The sequence below is a fragment of the Ornithorhynchus anatinus genome, chromosome 1 (assembly GCF_004115215.2).
Source record: "Ornithorhynchus anatinus isolate Pmale09 chromosome 1, mOrnAna1.pri.v4, whole genome shotgun sequence".
Classification (NCBI taxonomy): Eukaryota; Metazoa; Chordata; class Mammalia; order Monotremata; family Ornithorhynchidae; genus Ornithorhynchus; species Ornithorhynchus anatinus.
The window spans coordinates 146,536,242-146,564,057 of NC_041728.1; positions in this window are offsets into that span (position 1 = coordinate 146,536,242).

Below are 27,816 nucleotides of genomic sequence, written 5' to 3' on the forward strand. Positions count from 1 at the left end.
CTCTATCATTATTTGGATTTTCAGGCATTTAATCTGAGTGCATTTCATAGCCTGTTGCTTAAATTAAAATGCTGGCAAAATCCACTATTTTAAAAGGAAAAAATTGAAATACCCTGGCTTACTGTGGATTAAATAATATGGAATTGCTTTTTTTTACATATGGTGAATATTTAAGGGTGAATCCCCTTAAATATTTTGGGATATGTATGAACTCATCAGCATGGTTGTCTCTTCTAGTGAGTGAAAGCATTTAGAGGAAAAAAAATGCTTTAATTATTTTAAACTGGAAATATATATGCATGTCATTTTAATAGTGACTTAAGTTATAATTATAGTCTCAAAAATGGTGTCTGTGTGTCCCTTTTATTCTGGTTGCTAAATTAGGTACTTTAATACAGTATGAAAGGCTGTCTTTTCAGCTATATACAATTTTCTATTCATGGTTATTTCAAGATAATTGCATTTGGAAATAGTTAAAACATTAAAACACTACATTGGTATAATATAATTTCAGGGGGAAAATTAATCAACAGATCAGAACATTTTAAAAACCATTTTATTTTCTTGCCATAACATTTTAGAATCGAAAAATGTATTAAAATGACCTAAAAAAAATCCATCAGGGAAAGTAACAAAAAGACAGTCCTGAATCAGAAGACACTAAGATGAACATTTTATAGCCTCAAGTATAAACGCACTATATAAGTAAGCTGGGAATTTTTTTTTTCTCTGCTCTATGACTAGAGGCTAGAAATCTGCAAAAAAATCAATGTGGGAGTGCTTTAGATTTGTTGGGTAAATTACATGTGCTTGGCTGCTCCATTGTATCTGCCCTATATTCCATACTAGATACTTTAGATGGAACTGTCACATAATACATATACTTCATATTGATTTTTATAGATTTAACAGAGCTTGAATTGAACTCTAGGATAAGCAAGGGAGAATTTAGAAACTGCAGCTTCTTCAGTGCCAGGGCTTTTCCAGTCTTCTTGAAACAGTTCAAACTGGAACCTCCCAGTACCATGTCACAATGGAATGAGTACGAACTCAACTTAGTTTGTCATTTTGTGAGCCTTCTTGCCTTAATGGCGTCTCATCCTTGTTTTCCCTTTCTTTAAAACAATCGTAACTCTGAAATCATTCACGGGGTGATAAATGAGAAAATTCTGGCCGAAATCTAGAACTTTCTAAATCTTCAGTAGATCCTAGCTTAGAGGCACTGCACGTTAGTAGCCTGTGTGTGTTTTGTATCATTCTTTTTAACCTCAAAGGAAAATAAAATCCTGTGTTATGTATCCACTTACTTGGAGGACTGAGGGGTTTTCGGGAAGAGCAAACGTATTCAAAAATGCAGTCTTCTGTCGCATTTTATGATCCATATCCAGATATAGATACCTTTCGATAAATTACATTTGAAAGTTGATGAATGACATGTAGAAATGATTATATTAGCTATTATGTTTTAGTTTCTGAAAAGGCAATGCTCATTGTGTCTAAAGCAGTCATTACTTTCACCTTTTCCTCACCAGCCCAACCTCTTACTAAAGCTGAAACCTTTAAGCACTTGGTGTTCAACCCACCCTCAGCCCCGCAGCACTTATGCATATAGCCGTAATTTATTTTAATGTCTGTCTACCATTCTAGATGGTAAACTCCTTAGGGGCAGGGAAAATGCCTACCAACTCTGTTGCACTATACTCTCCTAAGCGCTTGATACAGTGCTTTGCACACAGGAAGCACTCAACAACTACAATTGATTGATGGATGTGCATTTCACCTCCTCTCTGTCAACAAGACATAAATGGTAAAAGAGCTGGAAGCAGGAGGAAAAACCAAGGAGAATTAGGGGGCCTGAATAATCCACAAACTGGATAATTATATCTTGAAATAAACGAGAATTAAAATGCCTTGTTTTGTTGGCAAGATTTTTACATGTAACTGAGTCGGGCAATTTGAGAATCAGAAACCCTGACTATTCTTCCTGGATTTGTGCCTTTTTAAGTCTCTCAGTTTTTTTTTTTCTCTTTAATTCTCCATATAAACAGGAACGATCTGGGGATTCTTGGCTTTATCATTGTGTGGAACAGCCTTGAAAATGAGCATTCCTGGAAAGAAAGAAATCAAGTTTGCCTATAATAAATTAAGGAGCATATAGATCTAGAAGCTGCAATCCAGAAATCTAAAATTAATTTCATAAACTGTGTTTTTTCTTTTTAGTTTTTCATGGAAATTTTAAGCCACATGGGCTGTTGTTTCTTAGAAATTATAATAGATTCACTCAGCCTAGAGATACAGTGCATGGTAGTAAATGAAGAGTAGCAGACAAGGTGCAGTAGTGATGGATAATGTGGCAGGCAGTATAAATCTTGTAGGTGTGTGAAAAGCTTTGTCCCAGTTTGAACCACTAAGTGAGGATGATATAAATATTTTTTGTGAAGCCAAAATATAGGGCTATTTTGAACCTTACTTACCACATTGTTGACTTTCCATGTGTTTAGCACATTATCAAAGATGATATTAAAACTAAAATGTACCACAAATGGCAAATGGCAGAGAAGCAGCATGGCTCAGTGGAAAGAGTATGTGCTTGGGAGTCAGAGGTCATGGGTTCTAATCCCATCTCCGTTGCTTGTCAGCTGTGTGGCTTTGGACAAGTCACTTAACTTCTCTGTGCCTCAATTCCCTCATCTGTAAAATGGGGATTAAGACTGTGAGCCCCACGAGGGACAACCTGATCACCTTGTATCCACCCTAGTGCTTAGAACACTGCTTCGCACATAGTAAGCACTTAACAAATGCCATTATTATTATTTATGTCAGTTTTTTATTTTATTATTTCCCTTGTACCTCTTTTCTTTTCCTTCTGATGAAAAAATTGTGTATATGTTTGGGACTCAATTTAGGGACTCAAAAGATCTAGTGGCTAATAAAATCATTATTAGTAGATAAAACATGATTTTGTTATCTCTTGAATATGGAATAATGGAAGTAATATTGATAATTGTGATATTTATTATGTGTCAAAAGCACTGGGGTAGCTACAATACAATACCATCTAACAAAGTTTCAATCCACATAGGATTCAGAGCCTAACAGGGAAGAAGATCAGATAATAGTAGTAGTAATATTTATTAAGTGTTTACTGTGTGCAGAGCACTATGCTAAGTGCCGTGAGAGAATACAGAGGTGGGGGCTAGGCATGGTCCCTGATATTTAATTTCCAAGGCATAGCTGAGGAAACTGAGGCACAGATAAATTGACTCACCCAAGGTCACGCAACAGGCAAGTGGGAGACCTAGGATTAGAGGCCAGGTCATGTGAAACCCAGTCTTGTGCTGTTTCCACTAGGCCATGCCGCTTTTGAGAATTGTAGATTGGAGCTGACAAAGAGAAGCAAGAGGGGAGACTCAGCTGGTGGGTAAAATCAGACCACTTGAAGCAAAGGAGGCAAGGCAGGACCCAGGCTGCTGATGATCTAGAGGTCCTAAGTGGGACCCAGGACACATTTAGCGTGGTTTAGTGGAAAGAGCACAGGCTTGGGAGTCAGAGGTTGTAGGTTCTAATCCTGCTTCACCACTTGTCAGCTGTGTGACCTTGGGCAAGTCACTTTACTTCTCTGTACCTCAGTTACCTCATCTGTAAAATGGGGATAAAAACTGTGAGCCCCATGTGGGACAACCTGATTACCTTGTATCTACCCTGGAGCTTAGATCAGTGCTTGGCAAGTAGTAAGTGCTAAACAAATACTATCATTATTATTATTATTATTTTTGCCCTCTTTTGCTGATAACAAGGATGTGGGACTTGAGCAGGGCACCAGAAATTTGGTGGGTTAAAAAAAAATACTGGTAGGGAGGGATTGGGGAAAGACAGGAAAGGAAGGAGCTGAGTTTGGGGACTGGAGGGGAAGGATAATTGCTCAAACAGGTTCTCCCCTTCAGAAAAGCAGGGAAGGAGGTCTAGGGATAGAATTAATCACAGTACCAATCACAGTCCGATGTGTCTCAGGGAGTCAGGCCTTACAGATCCTCGGTAATGACAGCAGTTAGAGCATGGGGAAGCTCCAGATTGATGCATTGTGGTGTGGCTATAACCTGGAGTATACATGTATGTTTGTGTGTATACATGTGTACGTGTGTGTGTGTGTGTATCCTGTTCAGCTCTTTCACTTCCTGATATTTAGCCTTTCTATCTTTGAAAAAAATCAGATTTGAAAATCTTGAAAAATAAATACATTTGAGAGATTGCTAGTCAAGATTATTATTTTTCTGTCTGCTACTTCTGCTGCTTCTGGCTATCTGAACCATTGCTTTTATGGAAACTGAGGAAAGGTCTGGAAGCACATTTGACCACTATCTGTGTTAGTAAACAAACAGATCTGTACGGGTACATTTTACTTTTTTTCCGGTGACAAATACTCTATACTTCCTAATATTCATTCATTCAATAGTATTTATTGAGCGCTTACTATGTGCAGAGCACTGTACTAAGCGCTTGGGATGAACAAGTCAGCAACAGATAGAGACAGTCCCTGCCGTTTGACGGGCTTACAGTCTAATCGGGGGAGACGGACAGACAAGAACAATGGCAATAAATAGGGGAAGAACATCTCGTAAAAACAATGGCAACTAAATAGAATCAAGGCGATGTACAATTCATTAACAAAATAAATAGGGTAACGAAAATATATACAGTTGAGCGGACGAGTACAGTGCTGTGGGGATGGGAAGGGAGAGGTGGAGGAGCAGAGGGAAAAGGGGAAAATGAGGCTTTAGCTGCGGAGAGGTAAAGGGGGGATGGCAGAGGGAGTAGAGGGGGAAGAGGAGCTCAGTCTGGGAAGGCCTCTTGGAGGAGGTGATTTTTAAGTAAGGTTTTGAAGAGGGAAAGAGAATCAGTTTGGCGGAGGTGAGGAGGGAGGGCGTTCCAGGACCGCGGGAGGACGTGACCCAGGGGTCGACGGCGGGATAGGCGAGACCGAGGGCCGGTGAGGAGGTGGGCGGCGGAGGAGCGGAGCGTGCGGGGTGGGTAGTAGAAAGAGAGAAGGGAGGAGAGGTAGGAAGGGGCGAGGTGATGGAGAGCCTCGAAGCCTAGAGTGAGGAGTTTTTGTTCAGAGCAGAGGTTGATAGGCAGCCACTGCAGTTGTTTAAGAAGGAGAGTGACATTGCCCAGATCGTTTCTGCAGGAAGATGAGCCGGGCAGCGGAGTGAAGAATAGACTGGAGCGGGGTGAGAGAGGAGGAAGGGAGGTCAGAGAGAAGGCTGACACAGTAGTCTAGGCGGGATATAACGAGAGCCCGTAATAGTAAGGTAGCCGTTTGGGTGGAGAGGAAAGGGCAGATCTTGGCACCTCCCTTTGAGAAATAACTTTTTTGAAGTGCTATTTATTAAGTACTTATTATGTGCCAGGCACTCTACAAGCTAATCAGGTTGGACACAGTCCCTATCCTACATGGGGCTCAGCCTTTAATTCCCATTCTAAAGATGAGGTGACTGAGACATAGAGACATTAAATGATTTGCCCAAGGTCACACAGTAAACAAGTGGTGGAGCCGGGATTAGAACACAGGTCTTTCCCATGCTCTATCCACTAGACCACTCTGCTTTTCTATCTTTAAAAGCTCGACATTACAAAATTGTTCAAGCAGCACTGAGAAGCTACTCTGTGAGTAGGTTCTTTGGTCAAAGTAGCAATATGATGTGTCTAAACAATGTCAGGCTCAGGAGACAATCAGCAGTTTGTCACTGCATAAGACTTGAGCAGCAGTTGTTGACATTCTCAGGTTTGGTCATCTGTTTACTAATCACATTGCTGTAGTTTCTCAAATACATTGTTCTGTTGTATTTCCATGCCCAAACCCTTTTTTTCCACAGTTCATCATGTTAAAATTTGCTTTAATACATTTAGAAGTTTTTTCTTCATGAGTTACCACACTTTAGGTGGAAGATTTGCTACTGTTTTCTATTATCTAAGTGGCAGAGATAGTAACAAGAGGAGATAAAGGAGGATCAGTAGTAATGACGGTTTTTACTGAGCACCCAATGGATGCAACGCACTTTACTAAGCATTTGTGAAGTACAAAACAAGCAAGTGACACATTATCTACCCACAAGAGTTTACCCTTTATTAGCAAAAGTATTCAATTTTTTTCAGTATATTTTATAGTCATTGAGTGGCACAGAAAACAGAGTTCATGCAAGTGTATTTGATTGACTGTGTTCTCTTACTTGAAGACAGGTATTGAATTTCAATAGAATAGCATGAGTTTTCAAATTATGTAATTTCATGGGAGCGAGATATTCGTCTCTGATGAAATTGAACTATATTTTCATTGTTCGTTCAATCATATTTCAGTCATTCATATTTATTGAGCACTTACTGTGTGCAGAGCACTGTACTAAGTGCTTGGGAGAGTGCAATATAACAATGAATAGGCACATTCCCTGCCCACAACGAGCTTACAGTCTAGAAGACACTGATCACATAGAGTAAGCTGGTCTTTTGGGACAGGTTATTTTGTTGACTATCCATCAATCAATCAATAAATATTTACTGAGCATCTTCTAGATACTTCATTTGAATCAGTATACATGATCCCTACCCTCAGGGAGCTTACAATCTACCAGGGAAGGCAGACACTAAAATACATTAGCAATAAGAGTGAGCAAAAGTGTAGTAAGACAGGTAAGAAAGTCTTTAACCAGAAGGAAAGAGGTCTGAGCTCCAGTTTAGCAGAACTAACAATCGCTCTGTCTTCCCCTGTAAACCATAAGCTCATTGTGGGCAGGGAACGTGTCTAGCAACTCTTGTATTCTTCCAAGTACTTGAGAAACAGCATGGCTTAGTGGAAAGAGCACAGGCTTGGGAGTCAAAGATTGTGGGTTCTAATACCTGCTCCACCACTTATCAGCTGTGTGACTTTGGGCAAGACACTTAACTTCTCATGCCTCAGTTACCTCATCTGCAGAATGGGGATTAAGACTGTGAGCCCCACGTGGGACAACCTGATTACCTTGTATCTACCCCAGCCCTTAGAACAGTGCTTGGCACATAGTAAGTGCTTAACAGATATCATCATTATTATTACTTAGTACTGTGCTCTTCAAAAGAGAGTACTCAATAAATACCATTGATTGATTGATTGATTGATAGATATACCTGCAGGTCTTATTAAATTCATTTGAGTCAGTAAGGAAGTACTTCTTTTGATTTAAAAGGTGACATGAGAAGAGGTGAAATATCAAATTTTGAGCTGTGCTGTGCAACTTCTTAAAATTACTGTATTTATTACAAAGACAAAATATTCAACCAATATTTGAATGATTATAAGGACCTTATTTCTGACCACTCAATCCGTCTCCCATCTTTTTCGGTGTGATTAAACCCTAACTTCAGTTTTGAGAGTGTTTGATATGATAGCTTTTATTTAGATTCAATCATATTTATTGAGCACCTACCATGTGCAGAGCACTGTACTAAGTGCTGGAAATTACAATTCGGCAACAGATAGAAACAATCCCTACCCAATAATGGGCTCACATTCTAGAAGGGGGAAGCAGACAAGAAAACAAAACAAGTAGACAGGCATCATACAACATTAGGGTAAATGTTGGTTTGTGCAGACAATGGGGAACAAATCACTGTGCTACATCATCACTTATCCAAAGGTACTGATGGCTCTAAGGCACCTGGGAAAATCTCTTCTCCATCGAGGTGAGGGTCCTTTGGCCTTTCTGTTTGGAGATGGAGGACCATGGTCCTGTCCCAAATTACTTGAGGGTCTAAGATTACTGAAAATCACTGTTCTCTTACAGTCCTAATTAATCAGTGGAATTTACTGACAGCTGTACTAAACACTTGGGAAAGTACAATATAATAATAATTTAATGGTATTTATTAAGCACTTACTATGTACCAAGCACTGTTCTGCTAGAGTAGATATAAGGGAGTGGGGGTGTCCCACGTGTGGCTCACAGTCTTAATCCCCATTTTACAGTTGAGGGAACTGAGGTACCGAGAAGTGAAGTGGCTTATCCAAGGTCACATAGCAGACAAATGGCAGATCAGGATTAGAACCCACGTCCTCTGACTCTCAAGCCCATGCTCTTTCAACTAGGCCACAAACCGCTTGTGGCTTACAATAATAATAATAATAATAATCATTGTGGCATTTGTTAAGGACTTACTATGTGCCAAGCACAATACTAAGTATTAGAGTAGATTTGAGATAATTAGGTTTGACACAGTTCCTATCTAACATGGGGCTCACAGTCTTAATCCCCCTTTTACAGTTGAGGTAATTGAGGCACTGAGAAGTTAAGTGACTTTCCCAATGTCACACAGCAAACTAGTGGCAGAGCTGGGATTTGAACCCAGGTCCTTCTGACTCCCAAACCTGTGCTCTGTCCACTAGGCCTGGAGTTTACAGAGTACAGGATTGATCTTTTATTTTTCATCTGTGCTACTTGGGTGCTATTTCATTGTCCTGTACCTTGGCACAGTTACTTTGGCAACTAGCAACTTTACATTTGGAGAAATTTTCCTGGAGATTACATTGTGCTAGAGGCAAAAATGAGACCATAAAATGAATTTCCCTTGATTTTATCTAAGTAACATTGGGATTAAATTTGACATGCGTGTTCTGAACTCTGGGATCCTATAAGCTACAGTTCATCAGTCATCATCCTCTATGTGAAGCAGGTGAATTGGATATTCATTGGCCTTACAGTTACCAGGAAGAGGTGGGACTTCCCTGACATCGTACCAGTATGCAAATCAGCTCAAACTGTATACTGAGATGACATTTATTGACCACTTACTGTGTGCAAAGCATTGTTCTAGGCACTTGGGAGAGTACAACAGAGTAGGTAGACACAGTTCCTGCTCTCAAGAAGCTTAGAACCTAGCCAGGGAGACAAACATTAAAATAAATTATAGGAAGTGGAAGCAACTGACTAAAAGGATATATACATGAACATTGTAAGGGAGCAAGGTAAGTTACCTAATTCATTCATTCAGTCATATTTATTGAGTGCTTACTGTATGAAAAGTATTGTACTAAGCTCTTAGGAGGGTACAATATAATAGCAGACACATTCCTGCCCACAACGAGCTCACAGTCTAGAGGGGGAGATGGACATTAATATAAATAGATTAGATAGATAGATAGATAGATAGATAGATAGATAGATAGATAGATAGATATAGATAGGTGTATTCTAGATATATACACATACATACATATGTGCTGTGAGGATGGGAGGGAAGATGAATGAAGGAGGAAGTAAAAGAGGCACAGAAGGGAGTGGGAGAAGAGGAGAGCAGGGATTAGTCAGGGAAGCTTCTTGGATCAGACGTGCCTTCAATAAGGTTTTGAAGTGTGGGAGACCAATTATCTGTCTAATATGAGGAGGGAGGGCATGCTAGACCAGGGGTAGGATGTGGGCAAGAGGACGGCAGCGAGATAGATGACATCAAGGTACAGTGAGAGGGTTAACATTAGAGAAAAGAAGTGCATGTGATGGGTTGTAGTAGAAGAGAAGCAAGGTGAGGTAGGAGGGGACAAGGTGATTAAGTGCTTTAAAGCTAATGCTGAGGAGCTCTTTTTTGATGCAGAGGTGGATGGGCAACCACTGGATTTTATTGAGAGAAGGGAAACATGGCCTGAACGTTTTTGAAGGAAAATGTGTGGATTTGATGCAAAAGAGAGGAACAATAGGTGGGGAGATGAGAGATTAGTCAGAGAAGGCTTCCTGTGATTTAGTAAAACCTTGAAATTTGAGAAAGTTCCAGGCAGGAGAGAGGTCAGGAGCCAATGGTGAGAAAAACATCTTGGATAAATCATAAAGTTAGGACAAGGGTCAGAAGTTAGGTACCTATGGTGTTCAGGAGTACCCATAAGATTTTCATCCCCCTGGGGACATTTCAAAAATATATAATTGTTAAAATGAGTAGAATTAGAAAATTAGGTGTATTTTCTTCTCATTTTTTGAAAAAAATTGTCACATAAAGATATTAAACGGATTCTCTGGGACAAGAGATTCTCTGGGAGAGATTGTGAAAACAATTCTTGAAGCTCTGAGAATTTATGGTTGAAAATGTTCTATCCTCCCAAAAAATCTGCCAAAAATTGGGGTAGTGAGTCTCATAGAATAATAATAAGCACATTATTGTTATGACCTGTATTAGAATATAGAGAATTACAAGGGCAACATGTCCAAAATCTGCCCTTGCATATCATGCTGGACATTTCACTGACATTCCCTGACTCTAAAAATGTCTGCCCATTAGACTACTAGACCAAGTAGGCTGATTTTCTTGCTTTTTAGACTGAGAAACCTTGGTCTTTACAGGATGTTCTGAAGTAGTTTCAGAAAAAAAAGTTTGTGTGTGTGTGAGTATTTTTGTCTTGCGCTTGAATAAGATGCTATTGGTGGTGAATATTAATGATGCAGGGTGCCTGTGTTCCTGAAAAGGCCAAAGTGAGATCCACAGTCCTAACCTTACCGGACACAGTCAAAGACTGTCTTTTGTTGTTTGGCCATGTTTGTTGTTTGTAGCACCTAATGCTGTTAGAAAAATATGGGAACATCCTAGTATTGAGATCGTTCTGGTTGAATTGATTCATCTGCCCTTGAGCATCAATCAATCAATCAATCAGTGATATTTATTGAGTGCTTACTGTGTGCAGAGCCCAGTACTAAGCGCTTGAGAAAGTACAGTACAACAGAGTTGGCAGACAGATTTCCTGTCCACAACGAGCTTAGAGTCTAGAGGACCGTCATCATTCCTGTCTCACAAGCTCATAACCTGGACATAATCCTCAACTCATCTCTTTCATTCATCCATTATTTATGGGAAAAAGCGTGACCTCGTGGAAAGAGCTTGGGCCTGGGAGTCAGATGACCTGGGTTCTACTCCACCACCTGTCTGCTTTGTGACCTTGGGCAAGCACTTAACTTTTCTATTTCTGCTTCAGTTTCCTCAACTGTAAAATGAGGTTTCAATACCTGTTCTCCCGCCTAGTTAAACCATGAGCCTCATGTGGAACAGAAACTATGTCCAACCTGATTAACTTATATCTACCACAGCGCATTCAACAGTGCTTGACATCTAGTAAGTGCTTAACAAATAAAATGAAAAAACCCCACATATTCAATTTGTCACCAAATCCTGTCAGTTCTACCTTCATGACATTGCTGAAATCCAACCTTTTCCTCCCTATCCAAACTGCTTTTACACTAATCCAAGCACTTATCCCTTCTTGACTACTGCATCAGCCTCCTCATTGTCCTCCCTCCCTCCTGTCTTTCTCCACTCCACTTCTACTTCACTCTGCTCCCCAGATGATTATACTAAAATAATGCTCAGGCCACATTTGCCCATTCCTCAAGAATTTTCAGTAGTTGCCCATACATTTCTCTATCCTGCAGAAACTCCTTATCATTTGGTTTAAAACACAGAAAGCCAATCAATCAATCATATTTATAGAGCGCTTACTGTGTGCAGAGCACTGTACTAAACACTTGGGAGAGTACAATATAACAACAGAGTTAGTAGACACATTCCCTGCCACAACAACCTTACAATCTAGAGGGGTAAACAGACATTAATTTGCAGTTATTACAGTGTCTGGCACATAGAAAGTGTTTAGCAAATACCATAATTATTATTGTTATTATCATTTTTATTATTATTATTATACCGTAAACAGTGGGATTACCCCATTGGAGGGTGATGGAGAAGCAGCGTGGCTCAGTGGAAAGAGCATGGGTTTGGGACTCAGAGTTCATTGGTTCGAATCCCGGCTCTGCCACTTGTCAGCTCACTTAACTTCTCTGTGCCTCAGTTACCTCATCTGTAAAATGGAGATTAAGACTGTGAGCCTCATGTGGGACAACCTGATTACCCTGTATCTACCCCTGCGCTTAGAACAGTGCTCTGCACATAGTAAGCACTTAATACCAACATTATAATTATTATTATTATAAATAAATTAATTACAGATATGTGCGTAAGTGCCGTGGGGTTTGGGTGGATGGAGGACTGGTGAATAAAAGGAATAAATGATGGTCACACAGAAGGGAGTGGGAGAAGAGGAAATGAGGACTTAGTGAGTTTCCTCCCTGGTCCTCAAGCAGATACCGGAATGTTCTCTGTGGTTGTTTTCTGCTGGTCTGCCCCACTGGGCAATACAGTTATGGCACCAGATGCCTTTATGTCCAGTGCATTGATTATAATGCTTAGCCTTCCTCTACCTTGGATCTTGCCTGTCAAGATCCATGCCTCAGAAACAGTGCCATGTTTACTAGGACCTAGGAATCACTGTTTGCTGGGGTAGGTACAAGTTAATCAATTAAACTCATCTGCTCTTTGACTTTGGGCAAGTCACTTAACTTCTCTGCGTCTCCGTTACCACATCTGTAAAATGGAAATTAAGACTGTTAGGCCTATGTGGCACTGGAGCTATCCAATTTAATTATCTTCTAACTACTCTAGTGCTTAGTACAGAGAAGCAGCATGGCATAGAGGACAGAACAAGAGCCTGGGAATCAGAAGGTTTTGGGAACCTTCTGAGAAGCAGCTTGGCTTAGTGGAAAGAGCATGGGCTTGGGAATCAGAGGTCATGGGTTCTAATCCCAGCTCTGGTACTTATCAGCTGTGTGACTTTGGGCAAGTCACTTAACTTTTCTGTGCCACAGTTACCTCATCTGTAAAATGGGGATTGAGACCGTGAGCCCCACGTGGGACAGGGACTGTGCCCAACTCTATTTGCTTGTATCCACCCCAGCACTTAGTACAGTGTCTGGCACATAGAAAGTGTTTAGCAAATACCATAATTATTACTGTTGTTATTATCATTTTTATTATTATTAACGGCAGGGACTGTATCTGTTGCCGACTTGTTCATCCCAAGCGCTTAGTACAGTGTTCTGCACATAGTAAACGCTCAATAAATACTATTGAATGAATGAAACTGAGGTATAAAGGGATTAAATGACTAGCCTGAAATCACATAGAAATGGACTGGAACTAGAATTTAGCTCATCATAATTAATCCCATCCCTGTCCTCTTTACACTGGACCATTTTTATAATTCCCATGTACTCAGGGGGTAGTAGTAGCTGATGGGACCTTAAGAAGGACAGATTTTACTGCAGGCCTGCACCCAAGCCTTTCTACCTTTTTTCATCTACACCCTCTCCCGCCCCCGGCCTTTCCTAATACCGTTTTAGCCCTGGGCTTAGATATTCTTAGTGCACATCTATGGCACATCTGAATTCACCCTCATTCGAAAGAGTGGGAAATTTTAAAAAAGTTTGAAGGAAGGTAAATTCATTACTTTTATCTCTAGAGATCAGCCTGTGGTTTCAAAAATAATTTGAATGGATCATTTTGGTTCTGTGTATAGTAAGCTAAATGTGTGGTCTGAATGAGTCTCGATGAAACAATAAGCCTTGGAGCATCCAGAAGCACAAATAGAAATCATTCCCAGGGACAAGATTCTCATTTAATTTTCAGTTATGTTACCTGTGTATGTCATTGATCCACATTCTCTTAATTGATATTTATTTTACTAAAAGCAAAACACCCAGGCTTATGTTTATAATATTCCCCTGTTACTTAAGAACCTAATGAGCTTTATGGATGCATTTGCTTGTGAATTCTATGCCACAGAATAAATTCTAGTCACCAGGTCTGTGACTCGGAGAGAAGAGCTACATCATTGGATTTTGAAAGCCAGCTAAACTAAGAGAGGAAAAAGTAGGCTTCATCATTCAAATTTTTCTGAGCCATAAATCTATCAATCAGTGGTATTTATTTAGCACTTACTATGTGCAGAGCACTGTACTAAGGGCTTGGGGAATACAATACAGTAGAATTAGCAGATACGTTCCCTGCTCATATGAGTTTATTGAACTCAGTCGTCCCTTTGCAAATCCGTCCACACCCTCTGTCACAGTCTCAGCCTGCTGTCAAAGAATCTGTGGGCTGCACTGTCATGCTTCCTGTTGTGTGATTCAATGAAATACACAGGGTGCAGACGGCCCCCTACACACAATGTACCACTCATCAGAGCACAATATCAATCTGAAGCTTGCTTCATGGTCCCAGGAGCAATACAGCCTAGTAGAAAGAACATGGTCCTGGGAGTCAAGGGAAGCCGGGCTCTAAACCCGGTTCTACCACTTGCCTGCTGGATGACCTTGGGCAAATCACATGACTTCTCTTTACCACAGTTTCATGATCCATCAAATGGGGTGCAATTCCCATTCTCCTTCTCCCCTAGACTGAGAGCCCCATGTGGGGCAGGGACTGTGTCCAACCTGATTGTCCTGTGTCTACATCAGCGTTTAGTACAGTGCTTGGCAGATAATATGTGCTTAACAAATACCACAATTATACTGTTATAAATTTAAATCTAGTCCTTTTACTACCCTTATCTTGATTATTCCCTGGGGAGCCTCTCATCTGTGCCTTCCTTCCCATTGTCCAATAGGGAATCCAATAGGCTGCCTATACATTAATTCCATCCCAGGATCCCTCACAGCAGAGAGAGCTCTTCCCATAAAGGTATGAACAGATGGATGAGACTGGCACCTAAAATCAGTCAATCAATAGTATGCAGTGAGCACTTACTGTGTGTAGAGCACTGTACTAAGCACTCTGGAGAGTACAGCAGAGTTGGTAGGCATGTTCCCTGCCAACAAGGAGCTTACAGTCTACAGGGGGAGACAGACATTAAAATAAATTATGGGTGTGTACATAATTGCTGTGGGTCTGAGGGAGAGTGAATATCAAGTGCTTAAAGGATAAAGATCTAAGTGTGCAGGCAGAGCAGAAGGGAGACAGAGTAGGGGCAAATGAGGGTTTGGTTGGGAAGGGCCGCCTGGAAGAGATATGATTTTAATAAGCCTTCAAAAGTCCAGAGAATGGTGGTCTGTCATATATGAAGAAAGAAAGAATTCCACACCAGAGAGAGGACATGGGCAAGATAGGCGAGACCAAGGTACAGCATACAGGAGAAAAATACGCAGGCTGGGTTGTAATAGGAAATCAGTGAGGTAAGATAGGAGGGGGAGAACTGACTGAATGCTTTAAAGCTAATTCATTCAATCGTATTTATTGAGCGCTTACTGTGTGCAGAGCACCGTACTAAGCTCTTGGAAAGTATAATTTGGCAACGGCTGTTGGTACAGAGTTTCTATGTGATGTGGAGGTGGATATGCAACCCCTGAAGGTTCTTGAAGAGTGGGGAGATGTGAACTGAATGCTTTTTTTAGAAAAATGACCCAAGGAGCAGAGTAAAGTTTGCCCTGGAATGGGGAGGCGGGGAGGTCAGCGAGGAGGCTCCTGTAGTTGTCAAGGTGTGGGATATGTTAAGTGCTGGGATCAATCATGAAGCAGTTTGGATGGAGAGGAAAACGTTGGATTTTAGTGACATTGTGAGGTAAGAACCGACAGGATTTTGCGACAGATGGCATTTGAGGATTGGATGAGAGAGATTAGTTGAGGATATTGCCAATGTTACGGGCTTATGAAACTGGGAGAATATTGGTGTTGTCTACAATGATTAGAAAGATAGGAGAGGTCTGGATTTGGGTGGGAAGATGAGAAGGTCTATCCCCAGACAAAGGGCAAAGGATGCCAGCACTGGCATCAGGTTGAGCCACAACTGGTCTAACACCCGACTTACTTTCACCATGCTACTGGAACTTCCACTGGTCTCTGCTCCAGTCCAGGAAAATTCTAAAAGATAATAATAATAATAATGTTGATATTTGTTAAGCACTTACTATGTGCAGAGTACTGTTCTAAGTGCTGTGGGGGATACAGGGTAATCAGGTTGTCCCACGTGAGGCTTACAGTCTTAACCCCCATTTTACAGATGAGGTAACTGAGGCACAGAGAAGTGAAGTGACTCGCCCACAGTCACACAGCTGACAAGTGGCAGAGCTGGGATTCGAACCCATGACCTCTGACTCCCAAGCCTGGGCTCAAAGATCAGCAGTGTGAGATCTTCTCAATTTTTAGAACACAGGGATGGCCAAGCCATGCCACGGCTCTGACTTTGGTGACTATTGGACTGAGTTGCAAAGAACCTTACAACCTACTCCTATAGGCACAATGCCTTTCTGCTCCTCTTTATCATTTATATTTTTTGTTTTCATCTTTCCTTATTTATTTATATCTTACCTTACATATCCTCCCCCACTTTCTATTAGATTGTGAGGCCCTTGGGAGATATGTCAGAGACCATATCTGAATCTCACCTGGATTTTTTCCCAATAGTAAATACAGTGCTTGGAACTGTACTGAATAAATAAATATTATAACTATTACTATTCCTAGGCGCTTTATGGGGCTGACTAGAGAGCAGGGACAAGTCAAACTGGCTCCCTGCACTGCGAGCTAGGAAGGAGGATCAGGACTCAAACCATCAGGAGGGTCAAATCTAGACCGTAAAAGAAAAAAAAAATTAAAATTATGCAGGTTAGGAGAAGAGATCATTTTTTGTTTTCTTTCATTAATTAATTTCACTTAAAAACCCAGAGTTGGCTTTATACTGAAGAGAACAATGAACATTTAAAGCTTGCCTCCAAATTCAAGGACGTTTCTGAGTCTAAATCACTTTCATTCTTTGGGGGGTTTTTATAGTATTTGTTAGGCACTTACTTTGTGTCAAACACTGTTCTAAGTCCTGGAGTAGGTACAAATTAATTAGGTCAGATGCAGTCTCTGTCCCACGTGGGCCTCACAGTCTAAACTCCTCCAATCCACTATTTTTGTGCCAAATTATATCATATATAATATTCTATCATATTATTGCATTATATTATTACGTTTAATTGAGTAGCAGCATGGCCTTGTGGGCAGAGCACAGGCCTGGAGTCATAGGACCTGGATTCTAATCCTAGTGCTGCCACATGTTCCTGTGTGACCTTGGGCAGGTCAGAGAACTTCTCTGTGCCTCAGTTTCCTCATCTGTGAAAGGAGGAATAAATTCCTTTTCTCCCTTCCACTTAAACTGTGAGTCCTATGTGGGAAAGGGATTGTGTCCAATCTGATTAGTTGGTACTTACCCCAGCATGTAGAGCAGTGCTTGACAGATAGTAGGCACTTTACAGATACCGTTAAAAAAAACCTCTTAAAGAAAGAAAATAATGATTAGAGAATCATCCATAGGTATTTTCAAACTTTAAAATGTTTTTAAACTAATAAAATTTTATAAATGACATTAAAATTAATTGGGTCAATTAGGAGAGAATTGACAAGTACTGTCAAATATTAAGACAAGAAAAACTTGGTGTACTTAGATGATAGATGCAATGATCAATAGCTGCTTTCCCAGATCTATTAAATTGTAAAAATTCAACTGTGGAATAAAAACAGCTGGAGCAGCTGGATAACATTAACTGCTACAACAAAAAAATTCCCCAGACACATCACTTATCCTCCAATGCATGTGGGTAACTCCCATTCATGTCAATAGGAGTGCAAAGCTGGAAAATAAACCTCCTCTTCTTTACCCCTCCTTACCCTCCTCCCTTCTCCGCTCATCCCCTCTCTACCTCCCATCACCAACAAGTGGTGGTGGGCCGGGGGGGGGGGGGACTCAGGCAGACACTCCAGACTTGTACTTTATAAACAGATTCTATGACTTAGATTGGATAGAATGGTGTTTCATTTGATTTAAGCTCTGCCTGTGCGAGTGCGTCTGTGTGGGTCTGTGTCTGTGTGTGTGGGTGTCTTATTTTTAGAAGAAAAATCGTGCCCAGAACTCAAGATAATTTGATTGCATGGTCCATATTTGGCACTCGTTAGCATATTGCTCTGTTTATTTGAGTGTACAGATATAAACCATCATCTCCCCAAATTGATGGAGCACATTCTGTGGAAAGCTGAAGTGGAGAGGGGGCTGAAGAAATGAAAAAGAAGAGGAGGTGAATGAGAGAGGAGAAAATTCATCAGAGGCTTCTTCCTTCACAGGAAGATGCAAGTTTAGCTCAGAACCAGGACACTTGCAAGCGCCCAGCCACATGAGGAGGCAAGAGGGTGGTGGGGATGGGGGGAAAGGAGAATAGGGCACCAAAGCAGAGAACAGACAGGAAGCGTGAATGGCTAATTGCTGTACATTCCATTCAACTCTGAGCGAAACATGGGAAGGAGACATCAACAAGGCACATTGCCCAGGAGTAGCCTGACAGCAGTGACAAAACAGTGTAATCACAAATAGAACCTCGAGAACATTTTTCAAAGACCAAATTGGTTTCGGTGTTTTGCTAGCTGATCCGTTGCGATTTCTTTTTTTTACAGCTGTTGGTGTACACACACGCACACACACACACACACATGCACAGAGACACACACACAGACACAGACACACACACTCTGCAGTGCCTCCCTGCATATCCATTAGGCTTTATAGGAATGCCACGTACCTTCCAAAAACCAAGTTCCTCAAATGAGTCAGCGGGACCATCTCATCCTGACTGTGCTTTTCAGGATCCCTAATCATACAGAGAAAGGAAAACAGACCCTATTATATCATTGTGTCCATCTGCCTGCCAGGGCAGGGGATACAATTTGAGGGAACTATTTCACTTGCTTCAACTCAGAAGAAAAAGGATTCCACTCCGCCTCCCGGTTTGCAAGACCACACACTTTCAAGCGTCTAGCTACACACAATAGAAATAATTAGTGAGTGTTCCACGTCATACATTGAGACGAGAAGAGACCCATAAATTTGCAAACATGAAATGAGCTAGTGAGCACATATTTGCAGCTGAAAATTGTAATTCCCCACCCAAAGAGTTCCATGTTGTCTACTCTTCACATGCATTGTACCAATTTTTTTTTATTATCATTGTGACTCCCCCAGGGCCTGTGCACTTTTACAAATTGAGTCAACAGAACAGCGGTACTCTCAGACCTGGTCGGCACTTCACTCAGAGTCCTTTATGGTATCCTAATCCTGAAGGCTCATTATGGGCCGGGAACATGTCTGCTAATTCTGTTGTATTGTACTCTCCCAAGTACTTAGTACAGTGCTCTGTACCTATAACCAAGATTGATTGATTGATTGTAAATTTGCATATGGGAAACAGACGTGGAACTCTGGTGAGAAATGAACCGTGCATTTTCAAGGCTCTTTCTAGTTGCCTATTTTTCAAATTATGGGTAAGGAAGCTCTCGCTAACTTGCTTGCAGTTCAATTCCTATGAGCTCCCCTTTGTTGGTTAATTTATCAGCAGAGTTTGACTGCCCCAAAACTCCTCTGAACTAGAATTTGAACAGGATTTATTTTTCATCATATGTAGCCTGGTAAAGACTCAGGTGATATCTTATTCAGAGACCAGATTGTAAAGTGTATCTTTATAATTAATTGTAAATCGGTATGTTCCACGAGGTGGGGGGGATAGATGATATCCAGAGACATTTTTCATGCTATCATTCTATGATTCTGTGGCATAAATAATGATTCAAGTAGGCAACTGTGAAATACTTTGTTGCAGGAAAAAAAATACCAGTGCTTAAAGATATTACTGAGGGATTTTGGACCATCTTAAACGCCTTGCCCTGTCAAGTCTTCTGCTTGTGATGTAAATTAGGAACAGCTGATATTCAACCCAGAGTTTTTTTAAAGCTGTGACTGCAGATACCTCCAGCCTCTATGTTTAAGGGAGCAGAGTAAAAATGGGCCCCTCTCTCCAGAACACAGATGACTGCCTCAAAGTTTGAGTAAGATTTTTTTTTTCCCCTGCAGATAAACAAATCAGTGTTCACCTCTTTGCTCCCAACAGTATCTGACTGTCTCTTTCCAGTGCCTCCGCACATTCAGCCTCCCAGATCTTCCTGCCCTTCCTACCCTCCTTGTTCTCTCACTGCTGATCTGTTCATCAGAAGTTCATTGTTACTCTGCTTTGTTGGCTGAATCAAGATCTTAATGTTGGAAGCCAAATCTGTGACGTTCTGAGTCATGGCAGTTGATGTGATAGTAGTGTCTGTCGGCTTTTCTCCCCATCCTAACCCTCACTTTATCCCTTAGGTAGGTGTTACCAGTAAATTTGCTCCTAACCCGTCTCATCCCTTCCACCTTAAAGACTCCAGCTCCTACCCACTGCAAGAACCATCATTAGAGAAGCAGCGTGGCTCAGTGGAAAGAGCCCGGGCTTGGGAGTCAGAGGTCATGGGTTTGAATTCCAGCTCTGCCACTTGGCAACTGTGTAACTGTGGGCAAGTCACTTAACTTCTTTGGGCCTCACTTACCTCATCTGTAAAATAGGGATTAACTGTGAGCCTCAGGTGGGACAACCTGATGACTCTGTATCTACCCCAGCGTTAGAACAGTGCTCTGCACATAGTAAGCACTTAAATACCAACATTATTATTATCAGTTCCAAGTCTGCTTCAAGGATGATTACCACTTTCATCTTTACCCAGATAAAACAGCATGGCTTAGTGGAAAGAGCACAGACTGGGGAGTCAGAGGTTCATTCATTCATTCAATAATATTTATTGAGCGCTTACTATGTGCAGAGCAGTGTACCAAGCACTTCGAATGAACAAGTCGGCAACAGATAGAGACAGTCCCTGCCGTTTGACGGGCTTACAGTCTAATCGGGGGAGACAGACATACAAGAACAATGGCAATAAATAGAGGTTGTAGGTTCTAATCCCGGCTCTGCCACCTATCAGCAGTGTGACTTTGGGCAAGTCACTTCACTTCCCTGTGCCTCAGTTACCTCATTGTAAAGTGGGAATTAAGACTGTGAGCCCCACGTGGGACCACCTGATTACCTTGTATCTACCCCAGCTTGGCATGTAGTAAGTGATCAACAGGTACCATCATCATTATTATTATCATCATAGCATTTGTTAAGCACTAGCTCTCTGCCAGGTGCTGAAGCAGTTACAGGATAATCCAATCGGAAACAGTTCCTGCCGCACAAAGTGCTGGTAGTCTAAGAGGAAGAGAAGGAAGGAATCTTATACCAGTTTATGCATGAGGAAACAGAGGCTAGTAGAACCCAAGGTCATCCAGCAGATATAGTCATATTAGACTGTAAGCCCATCACTGGGCAGGAACTGTCTCTATCCGTTGCCGATATGTACATTCCAAGTGCTTAGTACAGTGCTCTGCACATACTAAGCGCTCAATAAATACTATTGAATGAATGAATACAAAGTCATACAGCAGCAACCGGGACACAGAATGGCTTAGTGGATAGAGCACGGGCTTGGGCGTCAGAAGGACCTGGGTTCTAATCCTGGCTCCACCACATGTCTGTTGCATGACCTTGGGGCAAGTCATTTAACTTCTCTGGGCCTCAGTTACCTCATCTATAAAATGGGGATTAAGAGTGTAAGCCCCATGTGTGTGTCCAACATGATTAACTTGTATCTACCCCAGTGCTTAGAACAGTGTTTGGCACATAGTAAGGGCTTAACAAGTACCATAATTATCAATTATTAGATGGCAGTGTGGGAATTAAATCTCAGGTCTCCTGAGTCCCAGTCCCATGCTCTCTCACTGTGTGATTGATTAGCTATATATTGAGCAAATATATATGTAACCAGGGACCAGTGAACCAATCGATGATGAAGCTGCAACAAATGCCTGTTTCAAAGTATTTCCAAGCAGCACCTCATCTCTATAAATTCTGAATAATTGCACCTTGTTTAAGATCTCAAGGGTAGTTTCAATTCTCCTTCCTTTATTTTCATTGACTCTAAAGCCTTTAAGAAGAACCAGAATGATGACAATAGAAAACTTGGTGTGAATATTTATACATGATCATGGTCTGTTAATTATAAACAGATATCTTAAGTTCAGCTCTATGTTATGTAAAAGAAATTACCCAGAAGGATATTTTCATTATCAAAATAGCTTCAGTAAGGTTCTGCGATTAAGAAAAATCACAGACTCTAGGGCTAGAAGGAATCTGTAAAAAGGCATCTCATCCAACCCCTTGCGTCTAATCAGACTTGGTTAAACCAGCTCCAAGAATGGATCTCTATTGTTTATCTTAAATCTCCATTTGGAACAAGATTTCACAACTTCTCTTGGTATGTCAGTCAGATCAATGATTGGGTATTCAGGGGGTCTTTTCCCTATTTTAATTTGGCTAAAATTCCAAAGGATTATATTATGAATAGAAAAAGCCAAGATTTTCATCTTGTCTCTGGAGCCGAGTTTTCTAGAAATGGTAGTGAAAAGACTGTAAATATCCTGCCTGGGGGATAAATGTTCACTTTTGTGTGTGAATGGGAAGCAGTCACCATAGGGGAGTTTGCATTCCTATCATGAGAGACCATGAAGCAGCACTACTCTCATCTGAAAGGATTCCTTCTACAGAGGAAGGAAGCAAAATAATAAATGAAACAAAAATAATAAAAATTGTATATTCTTCCCACCTGAATTTTTGTTGTTTTTTTTTAGGAGTTTCATATTAACACAGTTGGGGCAAACCTAAATTTTTTCTACCATTCTTCTAAAAGCTTATTTCATACAGATCTTAATAATAAAGACATTCAGTGACTTTGACATAGAATGCATTTAGGATGCCTACTTAGACTTTTTTTTCCTTTGAGCTCAACAATATCCCAAAAGACCATAACATTATATTTTGTATGTATGTGTAGTATTTTATTAAGAAATGAAAATAAATTGACTAATTTGTCAGGTTGTGCATTATTAAATTGCCAATGATGAGAAAGCTTGTCAGATGTGCACTTGTATTAAGACCCTGTTTTTTAGTTAGTGGAAGTGGGTTTTTTTTAATGGCAATAAATCATTTCATGCCAACATATTTTACATGTATATGCACATAAATACACATGTAAAACTTTAAAATCCTTCATCAAACAACTTAAATTACATCTTTGCACTGCTTTCTAACTATATGTTGGAAATTTGACTCTGTGTAACTGTATTCTAAACCTCCATTGCTCATATGAAAAGAAAACATGCTAGAGAAAGATTTATAGCAATTACTGTGCATGGTAAAAGAAATGTATAATCATTTTGTATTACATAACACACAGGATGTGTATTTGTGAAATAATGCTATATTTCATCTTCTATTAATCATAATTATGCAGAATATACTGCATAATTCATTTTAGTTACAAGACCGAAGAGCACAATGTGCACTTTAATTTTAATGTAGATGGGCAGTCAGTGTTCAAAAGTATCCACATAACTGTAGGCCTTCTGAGGGGCAGGGACCATGACTAATTTCCAACTGTGTATTCTCTCCCAGTGCTTAATACAGTGCTCTGCACACAGTATACATTTAGTGAATACTATTACTACTGCTCAGCTTGCTGTCTAGAAGCAGCATGGTGTAGTGGATAGAGCATGGACCTGGGAATCAGAGGTCATGGTTCTAATCCCAATTCCACCATTGTCTGCTGGGTGACCTTGGGTAAGTCACTTAACTTCTCTGGGCCTCAGTTACCTCATCTGTGAAAAATGGGGATTAAGAGTGTGAGCCCCATGTGAGGCAGGGACAATGTCCAACCTGGTTAACTTGTATCTACCCCAGTGCTTAGAACAATGCTTGGCACATAGTAAGCACTTAACAAGTACTATTATTATTATTATTGCTAATACTACTCACCCAAAGCTGAATGACTTTTCTCAATTTGAATTATCTCTAGAAATTGCTCCAGAGTTTAATAACTTAATGGTCTCTAATTTCTGAATCCGATACAGTGTAAAAACAAAGCAGAATTAACTCATATTTTCACATTCCTGTCCAAATATTGTCAGGGTAAATAGCTAGAATCTAAGGGTTGCCTAAAGCAGAAGAAAAAAAGACTAAAGGAAAGCAAAGCAGATGATAGAAGAAAAGTGAAAGAAGACGAAAGGGAAGATGTAAGAGGGGAGGGAAAATAAAAGATGTGAGTGGATAATAATCATGATGGTATTTGTTAAGCGCTTACTATGTGCAAAGCACTGTTTTAAGCACTGGGGGGATACAAGGTGATCAGGTTGTCTCACGTGGGGCTCACAGTCTTAATCCCCATTTTACTGATGAGGGAACTGAGGCACAGAGAAGTTAAGTGACCTGCCCAAAGTCACACAACTGACAAGCGGCAGAGATGGGATTAAAACCCATAACCTCTGACTCTCAAGCCTGTGCTCTAAGGAAATGGATGACAAGAAAAAAGTAAAGGGAAAAAATAAAGAGCTACAAGTAGAAAAGAATATTGGAAGAGACCTTGGAAAGGTGGAAAGGAGAAGAAAATGAAAGTAAGGAAGGGAAAGGAATAGAGAGGATTAGTTTGAGAAGATGAGGTGCAAGGAATGAGGAAAAAACTGCACTGATAGCCATAAAACTAAAGTGATACAGTATACCAAATGACAGTTCGTCAGTCACTTCACTTCTCTGTGCCTCAGTTACCTCATCTGTAAAAGGTGGATAAAGACTGTGAGCCTCATGTGGGACAACCTGATTACCCTGTAAATCTACCCCAGTGCTTAGAACAGTGCTCTGCATATAGTAAGAGTTTAACAAATACCAACATTATTATTATTATTCTTTCTCATTCTTTTCCTTCTCTGTTTCTTTTCAGTGTTTCTTCTTCCTCTCTTATTTTTCTTCCTCTTCCAGAGATGGATTAAGATTCTGGAGGGGTCAGCATTCGAGCACAGAGTATCCCATCTTAAGTTTCAGGACCAAGAGTCTGGCCAGAGGAATGGGTTCTAGAGCTAGTGGTTAGAACAGTGCCACTTGCAATCTCGCCCTGCTGCCAGTCATATTCCTTGTGGGGCATGGAGGGAGTACAAAGAGGGAATAGGCAAGAAGGAGTGCAGCACACTTCTGCAGGTAGAGGAAGGACGGGGACTAGATCTCCTGATTCTCAAAGCGCTGCTCTTTCCACTGGGCCAACAGACCGAAGGCAGGACTTCCCAAGGCCTAAGAAGCCAGGTGAGCCTCTCAAGTCAAAATTTGTTCCCTCCACTGTCCACGCTTCCTAGGAATCAGAGAGAATATTATGAGCAGCATGATGTAGTGGATAGTGCACGGGCATGGGAGTCAGAAGATCATGGGTTCTAATCCCAGCCCTGCCACTCGTCTGCTGTGTGAGCAAGTCACTTTACTTCTCTGGGCCTCAGTTACCTCATTTGTAAAACGGGGATTGAGACTGTGAGCCATGTGGAACAGGGGCTGTGTCCAACCTGATTTGCTTGTATCCACCCCAGCACTTACTACAGTGTCTGGCACATAATAAGCACTTAAGGAATACCACAGTTATTACTATTATTATTATTATTATTATTGCACCCTACCTTCAAACATGCATGCCTCTCCTGACTTTGCCCTGGCAGTTTTATCAGGCATAGCAGAGATTGGGAGTAATGGGGAGGGAAGGAAGTTCTGATGCTATGGAGTGAGAGCCTATTTTGGGATAGGGATTATCTCTCTTCATTACTCACTTACTATTATCCCAATCCATGTGAGTGAGGGTATTTTTATTTTTTTATAGAGGTCTGTTACATTCAAAGATATGAATAGTAATTATCATATTTGTTAAGTGCGTACTAAATGCCAAGCACTGTACTAAGTAAGCTCTAGGATAGATGGAAGATATTCAGGTCCAACATGGGGCTCACAGTCTAAGTAGGTGGGAGAACGGGTATTGAATCCCCATTTTGCAGATGTGGGAACTAAGATACAGAAAAGTTAAGTGACTTGCCCAAAGTCATAAAGCAGTAAGTGGTGGAGCCAGGATTAGAACGCAGGTCTTTGACTCCCAGGCTCATGCTCTATCCACTAAGCAAGATTGCTTCCCAAAGATATGGCAGCCTTGGGTTTTGGTTTTTGTAAATGGAATATTTCTTGAATTCCAGCTCAGCCAAGAAGGATAAACCCTAAACTTCACACTTCAAAATGAAAGGACATTTAGCAAAAATGTAGTTCTAAGGGTTGTCATCAATTAATCAATCAATTAATCATATTTACTGAGCACTTACTGTATGCAGTGCACTCTACTAAGCGCTTGGGAGAGTACAGTATAAGGAATTAGTGGACATGTTCTGTGCCCATAAGGAGCTTATGGTCTAGAAAGGGAGAACTATGACTCCCTTATCCCAGACTAAACCCCCCTTTTCCTCTTCTCCCCCACCATTCCCCATCATCCAGACTCATTCCTTCTGCTCTACCCCACCACCACCCCATAGCACTTGCATATATATGTATGTATTTATAATTCTATTTATATTAATGATGTATACATCTCTATAATTCCATGTATTTATATTAATGTTATTGATGCCGGTTTACTTGTTTTGATGCCTGTCTCCCTCCTTCTAGACTTTGAGCCCGGTGTGTGCAGGAATTGGCTCCTTTGCTGAATTGTACTTTCCAAATGCTTAGTACAGAGCTCTGCACACAGTAAGCACTCAGTAAATATGATTGAATGAATGAATGGAAAAGAGACATGAAAATAAATTAAGGATATGTACAGAAGTGCTGTGGAGCTGCAGGAGAATAAAGGGTTGAGATCCAAGTGTAAGGGCGATGCAAAAGGGAGAGGGAGTCGAGGAATTGATGGTTTAGTCAGGAAAACCTCTTGGAGGAGATGTGATTTTGATGAGGTGGGGAAACTGATGGTCTGTAGGACATGAGGGGGCTAAAGTTCCATTCCAGAGGCAGGACATAGGCAAGGGTTCAGCAGGCAGATAGATGAGATCGAGGAACAGTGAGTAGTAGGGTTAATTATTTCTCTTTGGGTTGAGGCCAAAACTTAATGATTGGAATTCAGTGAAGAAAGATGAGAGTGGGCAAGGTGACTAAGTGCTTTAAAGCCAGTGGTAAGGAGTTTATGTTTGATGTGGAGGTGGATGGGTAACCACCGGAGGTTCTCGAGGAAGGAGGAGATGTGGTCTGAATGCTTATTTAGGAAAATGATTGGGACAGCGGAGTGTAGTGTAGACTGAGAGGACAGACAGATGGCTGGGAAGTCAGGAAGGAAGCCGACGCTGTAGTCAAGTCAGAGTAGGATAAGTGCTTAATGTGGTAACCGTTTGGATGGAGTAGAAAGAGTGGATTTTAGCAAGGTCGTGAAGGTAGAACAAGCAGGATTTGGTGACAGATTGAATATATGGGTTGAATGAGAGAGGTAAATCGAAGATAACGCCAAGGTTACGGGCTTGTAAGACAGGGAGGATCTAAGTGATCAGAAAGTCATGGGGAAGAGAGGGGTCATATCGTAGTTAACCTAATAAATCCATCCACTGACTGGAAGTGATGAAAAGAAAGAGAAGTTGAAAAAAAGACCTAATGATTAGAAATATGCTGCATTCCTTTGACTTGAGAAAGTCTTTACTTACCTAGGTCTATAGCCTTAATTGCTTATCTTCCTGTATTTATCTACTTCCAATGATTTAGTTGTAAGACCCGCCCACTGGTCAGAACCAGGAAGAAAAGAAATAGAAGATGATATAAGCACTTGAATAATTTATGATGGTTTCATTGCTTAGGAAATTGCTGTTCATTTTAGCAACATGATGAGGCCATTTGTTTCAGATTGTGAGGCAACATGCAACATTACTGCCTAGTGACTGAAGATCTCTCACAGCAGCAGTGATTATAAGAAAGAGGAAGTGAAATCAGTTGAAAAAATCTATTGTTATTAGAATTATTTTCTCTTGGGATGGGATAGGAAAATGTTTAAGGCTTTTCATTCTGTCTTTTGAAACACTATGACCACCTCATGCCATTGTCAAAGGAGTGAGCAGATAGTTGTAATTAGAGTAAAACCTTATTTTTAAATGATAGAATGCAGAGATGTAGAGATGTT